Genomic DNA, 13278 nt, shown 5'->3' on the forward strand with positions numbered 1-13278 from the left:
GTGTTGTTTTCAGATGAAAGTAAATTTTGCATTTCATTTGGAAATCAAGGTCCCAGAGTCTGGAGGGAGAGTGGAGAGGCCACAATCCAAGCTGCTTGAGGTCTAGTGTGAAGTTTCCACAATCAGTGATGGTTTGGGGAGCCATGTCATCTGCTGGTGTAGGTCCACTGTGTTTCTATCAAGATCAAAGTCAGCGCAGCTGTCTACCAGGAGATTTTAAAGCACATCATGCTTCCCTCTTCCCACAAGCTTTTTGGAGATGGAAATTTCATTCTCCAGCAGGACTTACTGTCTACACTGCCAAAAGTACCAATACCTGGTTTAAAAACAACAGTATCACTGTGCGTGATTGGCCAGCAAACTCGCCTGACCTTAACCCCATGGAGAATCTAAAGGGTATTGTCAAGAAGAAGATGAGAGACACCAGACCCAACAATGCAGACGATCTGAAGGCTGCTATCAAAGCCACCTGGGCTTCCATAACACCTCAGCAGTGCCACAGGCTGATCGCCTCCATGCCACGCCACATTGATGCAGTAATTGATGCAAAAGGAGTCCGACCAAGCATTGCGTGCATTTACTGAACATACATTTCAGTAGGCCAACATTTCGGATTTTAAAAACATTATCCAAGCAGTTGTTATAAAGTATTCTAATTTACTGAGATAATGACTTTTGCGTTTTCATTGGCTGTAAGCCATAATCATCAACATTAACAGAAATAAACACTGGAAATAGATCACTCTGTTTGTAATGACTAATATATATATATATATATACAGTACAGACCAAAAGTTTGGACACACCTTCCCATTTAAAGATTTTTCTGTATTTTCATGACTTTGAAAATTGTACATTCACACTGAAGGCATCAAAACTATGAATTACCACATGTGGAATTATATACTTAACAAAAAAGTGTGAAACAACTGAAAATATGTCTTATATTCTTGGTTCTTCAAAGTAGCCACCTTTTGCTTTGATGACTGCTTTGCACACTCTTGGCATTCTCTTGATGAGCTTCAAGAGGTAGTCACCGGAAATGGTTTTCACTTCACAGGTGTGCCCTGTCAGGTTTAATAAGTGGGATTTCTTGCCTTATAAATGGGGTTGGGACCATCAGTTGTGTTGTGCAGAAGTCAGGTGGATACACACCTGATAGTCCTACTGAATAGACTGTTAGTTGCTTTTTTCTTGCCCTAATACAAATTCTAAGTAAAGAAAAACGAGTGGCCATCATTACTTTAAGAAATGAAGGTCAGTCAGTGCGAAAAATTGGGAAAACTTTGAATGTGTCCCCAAGTGCAGTTGCAAAAACCATCAAGCGCTACAAAGAAACTGGCTCACATGAGGACCGCCCCAGGAAAGGAATACCAAGAGTCACCTCCGCTTCTGAGGATAAGTTTATCCGAGTCACCAGCCTCAGAAATTGCAGGTAAACAGCAGCTCAGATTAGAGACCAGGTCAATGCCACACAGAGTTCTAGCAGCAGACACATCTCTTCAACAACTGTTAAGAGGAGACTTTGTGCAGCAGGCCTTCATGGTAAAATAGCTGCTAGGAAACCACTGCTAAGGACAGGCAACAAGCAGAAGAGACTTGTTTGGGCTAAAGAACACAAGGAATGGACATTAGACCAGTGGAAATCTGTGCTTTGGTCTGATGAGTCCAAATTTGAGATCTTTGGTTCCAACCACCGTGTCTTTGTGCGACGCAGAAAAGGTGAACGGATGGACTCCACATGCCTGGTTCCCACCGTGAAGCATGGAGGAGGTGTGATGGTGTGGGGGTGCTTTGCTGGTGACACTGTTGGGGATTTATTCAAAATTGAAGGCATACTGAACCAGCATGGCTACAACAGCATCTTGCAGCGGCATGCTATTCCATCCGGTTTGGCTATATTTTCCTTTTTTTAAAGTTCAATGCTCTAAAAGTGATCAGTTACCTTAATAGGAATGTAATAAATGAGAATACACATAATCACACAGCCTTTAAAGTTAGTAAGGTACTGGGAGGAGGGTGTTTCCCAGACAAACCACTGAAAATAGAGAAATGAAACTAAGTGAGCTGCGCCTGTCAGATCAGTTGCCCCTGACGGAGGGTTAAGTATATAATTCCACATGTGTCAATTCATAGTTTTGATGCCTTCAGTGTGAATGTACAATTTTCATAGTCATGAAAATACAGAAAAATCTTTAAATGAGAAGGTGTGTCCAAACTTTTGGTCTGTACTGTGTATATATATATATATATATATATATATATATATATATATATGGAAATCAGACAGGGACCATGTGGCAGGACGGGGACGGATATCAAGTGTATGCTGCAGACTCTGTTTTTTCCTTTTAGAATCTCAGGTTTGAGTCATTCTCCCTCGTCTTATTGTTATTGTCTTGTGTTTATCTTGGTCTATATAGAGAAAGATGGAGAACTTAATGCAGTTTTGTCGTATTGGCACTAAGCCAAATTCAGTTGGCAAGTTAAACCCTTATGCATTAGTCGCGACTCGTGAAGGGAAAAGTCATGTTAAACAATGTAAAAAGCGTATGAAGTTGTGTAGAATGCCAGAAGGGGGGAGGTTACAGCCCCTGGAGTGGAAGACTGTCTTAAAAGAGAGAAAAGGTACTCTAGAAGATAATGGATTGTTGTCTACTGCTAGGGCATGAGAAAGAGTCTCTGAAACTTTGTATAGAGAAAATTGGGTAGAAGAGGAAAGGAAAAAGAAGGACGGAGTTTTGAGTTATGTGTATTACAAAAATGTATCCTGTGACCGGCCACCGCCGTATAATGGTGGTGATGGTGGCACATTGTCATGTGCTCCTTCTGGCGGCAGCCGTTTTGTGGATGGCACATGTGCTCCTTCTGGTGGCAGCCGTTTTGTGGATGGCACATGTGCTCCTTCTGGCGGCAGCCGTTTTGTGGATGGCACATGTGCTCCTTCTGGCGGCAGCCGTTTTGTGGATGGCACATGTGCTCCTTCTGGCGGCAGCCGTTTTGTGGATGGCACATGTGCTCCTTCTGGCGGCAGCCGTTTTGTGGATGGCACATGTGCTCCTTCTGGCGGCAGCCGTTTTGTGGATGGCACATGTGCTCCTTCAGGCTGCAGCCGTTTTGTGGATGGCACATGTGCTCCTTCTGGCGGCAGCCGTTTTGTGGATGGCACATGTGCTCCTTCTGGCGGCAGCCATTTTGTGGATGGCAAATGTGCTCCTTCTCGCGGCAGCCATTTTGTGGATGGCAAATGTGCTCCTTCTGGCGGTAGCCATTTTGTGGATGGCACATGTGCTGCATCTTGGAACGTTGCCCCAGATCATACAAACTGAGCCATATCATCATGTAACTGACAAAGATCTGGCTAAATCGAGTGAGGTACAATCCAGGAATATACACACAACTTTCGGTGGTGAACATACTAGGCAAATGCTACACACCACAAGAACAGATCCTTTTTACCCAGTAATGACCACTAATGGCCAGTACTATTCTCCTTCGGGAAGTGAACAGGCTTTACCCATGTTCCCAGTAACAACGGTGTCCAGTGGGCCACCGACCCTTTCAGCTAACACTCCCATCGATCATATTCAAATGGCAAAAGTAGGGAAGTATGAGTATGTACTGGTAGTGACTGACATGTTCTCGGGATGGCCTGAAGCCTATCCAGTAACCAACATGACTGCCAGAGTGACTGTTAAGAGACTGATGACTGAGGTAGTGTGCAGATATGGAATCCCAGAGGTGATTGAGAGTGACCAAGGACCCGCATTCATTGCAGCACTAACTAAGGAACTATGGACATTGGTAGGGGCCGATTTGGGTTTACATACTCCGTATCACCCCCAAAGCAGTGGTAAAGTAAAAAGGCTAAATGGCACCTTGAAAAACAAAATACTGAAAGCCACTCAGGAGGTCAAACTTCCTTAGACAGACATTTTTTCCCATTGCCTTATATTCAGTCAGAAACACTCCGAGGGGTCCCACTAAACTTACACCATATGAGATTCTTTTTGGGGGGCCTCCAAGGTTGGACCAATATTTTCCACAACAGCTAGCCTTAGGAAGTGATACTCTGGTAAATTATGTCATTGCCCTTACTAAAGAATTGTCAGTAACACAAGTACGAGTTTTATCATCCATTCCAGATCCAGATTTCAGTGAAGGTACTCACACTTTCCAACCTGGTGACTATGTGCTGGTAAAGAAGTTCACCAGAAAGACATCCCTGGAATTGAGATTTGAGAGTCCCTACCAAGTGCTCCTGACCACTCCTACTTCAGTCAAACTTGAAGGAAGACCGACGTGAATATACACCTCCCACTGCAAGAACTTTATGCCTCCATCAGAACCTTCTACATAATGTAACATATCCTCTACTTTGTGTGTTGTGCCATTCTATACTCATTTGTAGGATCACAACAGGTCGCAATCACCCAAGCAAGAGGGGTGATTACGCACTGATGGGTGAGGGAACCACAGTAGGGACAAAAGGTTAATAAGGTATTTAGGGGGGACTGTTGAGGAGAGCCATATGATCAAATACTTAATTAACCTCCAGGACATAGGAGATTGAGAGAAAAGACCCACAAAGTGTATTATTTCACTTTACATAAGCTTGTTTAGATCAAAAGATGGCTACCATTTCCTGTTTCATCACACCATGCTCTGTTCTGGGAGGAAGCTGCATTCTATAGAAGGACTAACCAACCACAGAGCGACACATCGCATGGATCACGCCCCCTGATGACCTCATGGACCAACCCACCCTGATGACTTGGAGCTGTGCCATAGCTGATCAAGGAGAGCTTACATCCGACTGTGTGTGTGTCTGATGTTATTCTTTCTTGCATGCACTTGATCATATCCATTAGGCCAGGAGCAGGCAACTAGTGAACATATCAAACTGTTCACCCTAACACTTGTATATTCATCATGGAGCGTTAAGGGATTAAACTCATAAAATTAAAATAGCCATTTTTCAGTTGCTGCCCCCCCCCCCCAAGAAAAAGAAAAGCAACAAGCAATCAAATTGTCATACCATATTTTTCAAACTATAAGGCTTTGTGCCCACGATGCTTTTTTTAAGCGTTTCCGCAGCAGCAGAAACGCTTAAAAAACGCATGGTAGAAGGCCTGCCATGTTCCCCAATGATAATCCACATGTGCTGTGCACATGCGGAAATTTACGCTGCGGATTATCATTGGGGAAAAATCCGCAGCACTACCAATTATTTTGCAGAAGTGCTGCATTTTCGCCGCCATTGACTTGCATTAGAACACATGCATTCCGCTTCACTAGATAAGGACATGCGGAATACATGCGTTCAATGTGCGGATGGTACCCAGGTCTAGAGGAGAGGAGACTCTCTTCCGCATCCGGGTACCATAGAAACTGTGAAAAAAAGAATAAAATAAAGATTATACTTACCTTCTGGTGGCCCCTCATCCTTTCATGCCGGCAGCTAGCGATGGACTGAAGGACCTGTGCTGACGTCATAGTCATGTGACGCTGACGTCGGCAGGTCCTTCAGTGTATCGCTGCCGGCAGCCAGGACGGAGGGAAACAAGACACCGGGGGCCATCAGAGGGTAAGTATGTATTTATTTTTTTATTTACCATTCTTTCAGTCACACTATATAAATCCATGCCGTTTGCATGGATTTATATAGTGTGACCAAGTTGACAAGCGCTTTCCAAGTAATGCTAAAATCGCTTGGAAAGCGCTTGTCAACCCGCATGCGGAAATGCAAGTGGAGGAGTGGAAATGCAGTGGAAGGAGGCGGCTGCTAAGTCGATAGATGGGCTATGGAAGAAGGAACTTGCCTCGATTTCTATATCCAGCCGTTGCGGCCTGGGCCCATGGACCGGTACATCGAGGGAAGAATCAAGCTTTGCTACTGGTACAGAAACTCTATTGGGCTCCAGGAATTTCCACCGTGTTGAGTGCACAGAACAAAGGTTGCACAATATGCTAAACCTGCAACCCAGGTAGATTACAGAATGTACCGACAAAACACCTTGCCAAACCAGAGTATCCTTTCCAACGATTGCAAGTTGATCACATCACTCTCCCTAAAGCAGGACGATATGAATACTGGTTAGTGGTAGTGGATATGTTTTCCAGTTGGCCAGAAGCATTCGCCGTTCCAAACATGACTGCCAAGACTACCACCAAGAAGCTGGTCTCTGAAGTTGTTCGCCGGTATGGAGTCCCAGAAGTTATCAAAAGTGATCAAGGACCAGCCTTTTCCTCATGCGTATATCAAGAAATATTTACCATGATCGGATCAATAGTGTCGTTACATACTCTTTACCATCCACTGTCAAGTCGCAAGGTGGAGAGACTGAATGGCACACTGAAAAGGCAATTAACCAAAATGATGCAGGAGACTACGGCCCAGTGGCCTGAGCTCCTTCCCATTGCACTATATCACATACGCACCAACCCCATAGGGAAACACAAACTGTCACCCTATCAGATACTATTTGGGTCACAACCAGCCATAGGTAGATTTACCCCACAATAATTATCAGAAGAAACAGATTATGTTGTGCAATATGTGATTCAGCTTGCCAAAGCCTTAACTAACACCCATGCGTTAGTATCATCTTCTATTCCAGATCCAGCTGATGCAGAAGGTTGTCATACACTCAGGCCTGGAGATTATGTGTATGTGAAGAAGTATGTTCGGAAACACGGACTAGAACCATTGTATGACGGACCATACCAAGTGCTCCTAACAATCCCAACAGCTGAGATGTTTTATGATAACATGTATGGTTGGACTAGTCAATGCCTGGAATAGCCTACAACAGAGTACTGACCCTTTTAATAACAAGTTCATTAACACCCTTTTTATCGATTTGGTACATAAATTAGTATTACAGCACTCTGATTTATGGGATCCACCATCAGCCACATATTGGGTCTGTGGGAATAATGCGTACAAATGGCTCCCAGTCGGAGTAGGGGGGACTTGTACGTTGGCCCGGCTAACTCCAGCCACTTATCTTATTCCCCATAGTAAAGTAGATATGAGAGCCATCCCTCTTCATACCATTTATAAACATGCCAAAGACAACACCCCACGCCCATCAGGAAGACCTCATTTAGTACAAATCAGTATACCCAATAAGATAGCCATTACTGTCTTCCTCTACCCTATGGTAACACAAATGTGGGATAAATTAGTGGAGGTCACTGATTATTTAGATGACCAGATTTGGAGTGTATTGGAAGTAATTGATACTACTGTTGTGGTGCAGAATCAGCTTATCATAGTAGCTAATCAACATACTTTAGTGCTGGACTATTTGACAACAGCTCAAGGAGGGATGTGTCAGGTTATAGGCCCAGCCTGTTGTCACTATATTGACCCCGACTCTACCATACGGTTAAAGACTAAAATAGAAGACATTAGGAAACTCAGGGAAGAATATAACAAACATAATGAATTGACCAAAGACAGTTGGTGGTCTGATACGTTCTCCTTTTTAAATCCTGCTAATTGGTTTAAAGGGATTGGTGGATGGATTGCTGGAATATTACAAGGAATGTTGCATATTGTTGCTTGCATCTTGTTAATGTATGTCTTACTAAAACTAGTATTTTATTGTATCCCATTTTGCATGAGGAAAACCTGCCAGTCATCCAACATCCAGTGCTACTGTACACGGACCTCCCAGATGTAACCAGCATTGAGGACCTGAACGACAAGGGAATGATGACCTTTACCCGCATGCCCCAACCAACCTCACAACTGAAGATCTGAGCTTTATGATTATGTCAACAAACAAGGGGGGATGGACATGCCTCGACAGCCTCAATTGGTAACAAGGGCACTAATTGGGTGAAGACCAATGTCCCTCAGGCTCAAAACATGACCCTGGGAAAGCACCTCTATTGTTGATAATAACATAATTTTTAGGGGGGAATGTAAAGGACATATTAATATTCATGCTATCCAAGTGTAAAGGACATATTGATATTAATGCTAGAGCAACTCCATTTTGTCTGCTTGTTTCAAAATCATGTTATTATCACTCCTTGCATAACATACATTCTTTCCTTCTTTTCTCTCGCTTCATCTTTCCCACACTAACTGTTCTCACAAGAACATTTTGTATTTTGTCAGACACTCCGCTCCTGTTATCCAACAAGTTTAGGCCAGGATTGACCTTGTAAAATTTCCATAGTGCTTTGAACTAACAATGATAATATGACCATATATGTGTTTCCATAATAATTGTACTAACATTGGTTAGCCTGTAGTACTGTAGTATGGCTGCAGAGTTGATTGGCTATTAAAATACTCAAAACAATATAAAATGCTAAGCAAAATAAACGGGATCAGAGATTCTTTGAATCCTCCCATACAGAGCATTGCCTCCGTTTGGTTTTCTGTGGATTGCACAAACAACATAATAATTTGACACTCACTTGGTCAACCGTGAAGGGTTATTGCCCTCCCTTAAGGCTGCGTGCACACGATGCATTTTTCATGCTTTTCCGCTGCGAAATTTCCGCAGTGGAAACGCATCAAAAATGCATGGTAATCCGCACCCCATGGTCCCCAATGGCATTCTGCAATGTCAATGCACATGCTGCAGATTTTTCCGCAGCGTTTCTGTAGCGCTCATAAATCCGCAGCATGTTCATTAATTTTGTGGAAGCGCCGCCATTGACTTGCATTGAGACGCATAGAATCCGTGTCTGTACATTTGTACAAGCGGATAATATGCGTTTCAATGTGCGGAGACTCTCATCCAGACCTGAGTACCATTGTACCTGTAAAAAAAAGAATAAAATAAAAAATAAAGTTTTTATTCACCTGTCCGGCGGCCCATGCAGCGCTTCTCCTTCCAGGACCTGAGATGACGTCGCGGTCATGTGACCGCAGGCTGTCTCGCGAGATGCCGGCAAGCCAGGAAGGAACCAGGAAGGAGCGCGACAGCACACGCGGCGGGGGATCGGGGGTAAGTATAGCTTTATTTTTTTATTTTTACGGTCACACTGTATAAATGCATGCTGTTTGCATGGATTTATATAGTGTGACCTAGTTGTCAAGCACTTTCCAAGTGATGCTATCGCCTGGAAAGTGCTTGTCAGTCCGCATGCGGAAACACATGCGTTAACGCATGTGGATACGCATGTGAATCCGCATGTATTCTGCAGGAAAAACGCATGCACAATCTGCATGCACAATCTGCATACGTTTTTTCTGCCAGGGAGATGCAAAAATGCTGAAGAAATTTTCTGCTTCATTTCTGATCGTGGGTATATAGCCTGACAGCTTCACTTCCGCATGTCCCTGGCAGGAAAGATGCAGAAATGCTCAGGAAAAAATCCAGAGCATTTCTGCATCGTGGGCACATAGCCTAAGACGCACCTAGGTTTTAGAGTAGGAAAATAGAAAAAAAAATTGAAACAAAAAATGTCATGAGTCACTGTTATGGGGTGGGGGATCTGCTGCTGACACTGTTATAGAGCTAATGTCCTCCAATTCTGATATCCTAATATTCCCAATTCTAATATCCCCAATATTCCCAATTGTAATATCCCCCATCCTGGTATATAGAGCCCTCTCATCTCCATCCTGGTATACATGGCTGCCAGCATGCTGCACACACAAAAAATAAATAATTATACTCACCTCCCCTCCCTCCTGTTCTGATGCCAGCAGGTGATCTCAGCGTGTAAGCAGTGCATGACGACACTGCCATGCGCCCCCACACGCTGAGGTAAGCTGCCGGAATATTCACTATTCCCCACGCCCGGGACTATGGGTTTTGGGAGCACTGAATATTCATTAACAGCGGGCACAGTGCTAGCTGCAGCCGCCGGCTCCTGCCTCTTGTGACCCGCTGCTCTGCGCTTCCCCCCTCCGCCATCCACAGCCGGTATATCCAGACTAGAAAACACACCTCCCACTTTTTTGGAGGAAAAAAATGAGTCTTGCAGTCTGAAAAATATGGTATGTCCCCCAAAATATTCTCAATAAAAATGTCAGTTTAACAGGCAAAACATCAAGCCCTCACCAAGCTCCATGACAAAATATAAGTTACTGGTGACATAGAACATCACAATTTTATTTGCATGGTTCAGAATTTTTTTCAGCTCCTCATATAACAAGCTTGGTATCAGTGTAATAGTACTGAGGTGAGGACTCGTATCCACCGCATAATGATCGCCGAACAATCTATGCTGGAATTACAAGGTGGATTTTTACCACACTCCATAGGGTTTTCACTACATTATATGGTAAAATGGGTGTCGTTTAATACTTCAACTCATCCCACAAAAATAAAAACAACGCCCACACGGCTATGTGGACGGCAAAAATAAAAAGGATATGGCTCTTGGGCAAAATGAAGGAGAAAAACGAAAAAGGGTTAACCAATATTACTAGTCTCTCTGGAAAACAAACCCACGTACAGCTACAATGACAGAATAAAGCTCTGCATGTTGGATTGCAGCAAAATAAAACCTTTTTCCCATACAATGTGCAAAACAAGAAAGGACCTAACGTCTTCAAGTGTGAGCGTGAGGGCCTCTAATGGCTGCAGTACGTCCTCAACACAAGGCACCGCTGCCTCTCCTTACATTTCCCTGCCTAATCCACGTGCTGTGGACGCCGCTGTCTGTTCGTGAGTGACCGGAGCTCTAGTGGGCGACGTGCAGAAGTGAGCAGATCTCTTCCGGGGTGGACATACCTGAGCCCGAGCAGGGCTATACGCGGAGGATGAGGATGCGTGGCCCGGGAAGGTGGGCTCAGTTGCTCTGAGGAGGAGTGGGACATGGTGTGAAGGTTGCCGCTTCCCCCGCCGAGTGTACAGGGCGCAGCAGGGGCATTGTCCCAGCTGCTGATGTACCTTATGGTACTATTATCAGCGTGCTGTTGGCATGATAACTGTTTTTTGTGGGGTGTGCTTGTGTTATTTGGCACATGGGCAGGCGGCCATAGCAGTGCTATTTTCCCTGTGTATGCTGGGTATCGGTTGTGCAGAGTTGTCATGTATGGTGGTAGTGTGGGGCAGTCTATGTTATATGGCCGCTCTCCATGACTTGGGGTAATGTATGGCAGTATTATTATTGAGGCATTTCATGGTGCCACTGCTAACTGGGCACTGTGCAGCCGCTAATTGAGAGAAGTGTCCCTGGTGAGGTGGCCACTTGTATTTCATGAAGCGAAATGGCAAGGTAGGAGTGTGTGGGCAGCGTATGTACAACATAACAGTATGGCATCTGGCACTGTATGGGCTCACGTCCAGCACTTTGGTGAATAGACATGACATCAGAAGGGCAGCGTATGCATCCGATGTTTGGCCGAGGCACAATGGGACTACTTTTAGGACTGTGCTAAGGTTGGGTTAGTTACATCACACATGAACTTACCGCTAACATATTTAGAGATCTGTACCACTTCGGTTTTCACATGTGTGCGTGCTCCCCATGTTTTAGCCATCGATACAGTGGACAGGAATAAAGATTGATTTGCCCATTAGTATGGTTAGGTTGGGTTCACACGGCGTCGCTGCATACGCTCAGGAGGTATGCGTCTAACAGTGGGTACAGTCAGAATGGATGCCATAGGGAACCCCTGTAAAGAAATGGATGGTATACGTTTTTTGCAATGATTCATTGTAATGGATGCACAGTTTGGTAGTCTTTCCTGCACAGTCAAACTATATGCAGACTCGTATCTGTCAGAATAAAAGCTTTCTGCTTTCTATCCGGTGAATTGTCACCTATGGTGACGTTACAGTACAAGTATGCAATAGGCTTTGGCGTATACGATAGGATAGGTGCTAGCCTAACCCATGAATGCACGGTGATGATCAGTGGTCACCCTGCTGACAATCCTGCGTCTCTTCACCACGCTGTCATCTGAATGATCCAGTTACATATTGCCCTGTTTTGCCTGTCTGCCATGGCAAATTACTGCACTGGAGTGGCAATACTTAGTACTGATATGTGTGTGTACTGTGGCTGGCATTCTTGTATGCACACTGCAGTAATCTCTGATATTATCAGTAATATGTCAGTATACAAGAGCATGTATGATACTTGTGAGATTTGCAGTGGTGTTCCTCACCTTTAAGCCACGGCTTAAAGTATCTGGTCAGTCTCTGGTCACTATTCGGTCAGTATTTTTTCTCAGGAGTGGGAGCCAAAACCAGGTGAGGAACAATCAGAGAAAAGGTATAATAGAAAGAAGACACCAATTCTGCATTTATCTCCCACTCCTGAGAAAAAATACTGACCGAATACTGACCAAATACTGATAGTGGGGCCATGGCCTTACACTGTAAATATTGCCAGCCTCTTTGATTCTAAAGAGGTATCTACACCACAAGATAATTGTAGATGAGCCTTGTTTAAAAACACTTGTCTCACAAATATTTTGGCGTTTATACAGCCTGCTGATCACCTTATGACTGAGAAAAACAATGGTTCATCAGGTGAAATGATATTTTATGCAGCATAAAACATAATCGTTCTTGGCGGGGCATCATGCTGTGTAAACAGGACCCGCAATGCCAAGAACCATGGCAGCCTGTGTGCCCTGAGTGATATAGTATAGATCAGTCTGTGTGCCTCGTATACTTGTCTTGGTCTGCTTGTGTAAACAGGAATTCAAACCATAGCCGATCGGTAAAAGTTTATCGATCGGTTGTTGTATCATGCCGCCGGTTAGTCTGTGTAAACAAGCCCCAAGGACTGCTATAGGCATTATACAGTATGTTTGTTGGCAGGGCTACTGTTATACATCCATTTTAATTCAAACCTAGAAGTGCAGTATTACTATTATGGCTGTTATTACTTTTTCTTAGTTTTCATTATGATGTTTGTGGTTAAATACTAAATCTAGAAATGAATAATCCAAATAAACATTTGGAGGGGGGATGGGCTTCTATTGCAGCCATTTATCTTTTTGTGAATTTTCTACATCTAGTGTGCTTCTATGGGATCAATCATATACTAAGGTCACAGCAGTAGCTAATGCCCCAACTCCTCTATCCCCTCATCCTTAGTACCGTACTTGCTATCATTATCTGTCCTCATCCCTTGTAGTGGTTACAGCTCGGCTTCCCGCCATGTACTTGCCTCCCATTCCTTCTATTGTTGGTTGTGTTACAGGTGCTTCTCACAAAATTAGGATATCATCAAAAAAATTATTTATTTCAGTTCTTCAATACAAAAAGTGAAACCCATATATTATATAGAGTTATTACACACAGAGTGATCTATTTCAAGTGTTTATTTCTGTTAATGTTA

The sequence above is a fragment of the Phyllobates terribilis genome, unplaced genomic scaffold (assembly GCF_046119375.1).
Source record: "Phyllobates terribilis strain yellow unplaced genomic scaffold, ASM4611937v1 Scaffold_43__1_contigs__length_10536358, whole genome shotgun sequence".
NCBI lineage: Eukaryota > Metazoa > Chordata > Amphibia > Anura > Dendrobatidae > Phyllobates > Phyllobates terribilis.